A 1,189-nucleotide genomic window follows, 5' to 3' on the forward strand; every position below is an offset into this window, starting at 1 on the left:
ACCAAGGATACCCAGGTAATAATAAGCATGAGAGGCAGAATTTGGTCTTCCACCGTCTGGCTTAAAAGCATTTCCCCTTCCATGGTGCCACAAAGACCTGGGATTGCAACCCTAGCTAACTAGTGACCTTAGGTAAGTCACTGTCCCTTGCTGGGCCCATTTTCTCTTCTGTAAAAGGCAGGTTAGGATTTGATGAACCCTACAGCTCCTTCCAATAAAATATGGGTATGGAAGGGGCTACTCCAGGACCTCGGGGGAGCTCTGGCCCTGCGAAGGCCCCCAGTACTCGGGCTGGGTGGTGGACATTTCCTGCAGGAGCATCTCAAGCCTGACCTTCCACCCCGGCTGCAGCCCAGTCTCCCATGACCTTCTCCCTCCCCCCCCCCCCCCCTCCCCTCCGGCTCAGGAGGACCTCGCCTTTTTTGATATGCAGCTGCCAAGCAACCGCTGCCTGGAAGCTGGCGCCCCCCCTCTCCTTTGCTCCTCTCCCCCACTTTGCATTTCTGCCTCCTAACTCCCTCCTTTGGCAATCTGCAGAACAGCCCCGCCCCCTGGATGCTCAGTGCAGTCCCCAGAGCTAGTGCGGCGTCGCTGGTCGCAGCATCCCCACGCAGTCTGGGGCTCCCGGCTCTGCAGAGCGCAGGGCGTGGCTCGGCTGCTGCATCCCACCCCCAGGCTCGTGCCCCCTTCCCTTTCCCGCAGGGCGGCTCTAGCCCGGAAGAGCGGGAGAAGGGCTCGCTTGCTGCGGCCCCTCCTGCAGCTGTCCGCCCAAGCCATTGGCTCTGCGGCAGTCACCCTACGCGGGGACGAGGACGGGAACGGACGGGAGGCTGCAACCTCGCGGGAGAGGCGTGCAAGCGCGTGTGCCTGTTCACGGCATGCATTTCTGCACCAATACCACGTCTCCCCTCCTCCCTGGCAGAGGCCTCCCCTCCCAGGGCGCTGCAGCTGCAGGGGCTGCGGGATGGCGCGAGCCCTGGTCCCTGGCCGCCCCATCCCCGGGCCTCGCTCCGCTCCCCCACCCAGCCCATCATTGCACCACTCTCCTAGTCATTTGCATATTCCTTACGCCTCAGCCAATCAGCGCCCGCCCCAACCGAATCGGATGGCTTTTGCCGAGGAGGAAAGGGAGTGGTTGGTGGCGCATGCGCTGCGGAATCCGCCTGGAACCCAGGCTTTCATTGCTGTG

The sequence above is a fragment of the Petaurus breviceps genome, unplaced genomic scaffold, assembly GCF_028583685.1.
Source record: "Petaurus breviceps papuanus isolate PSGF00001 unplaced genomic scaffold, PetGlider_PUasm1.0 139, whole genome shotgun sequence".
Taxonomy (NCBI): Eukaryota; Metazoa; Chordata; class Mammalia; order Diprotodontia; family Petauridae; genus Petaurus; species Petaurus breviceps.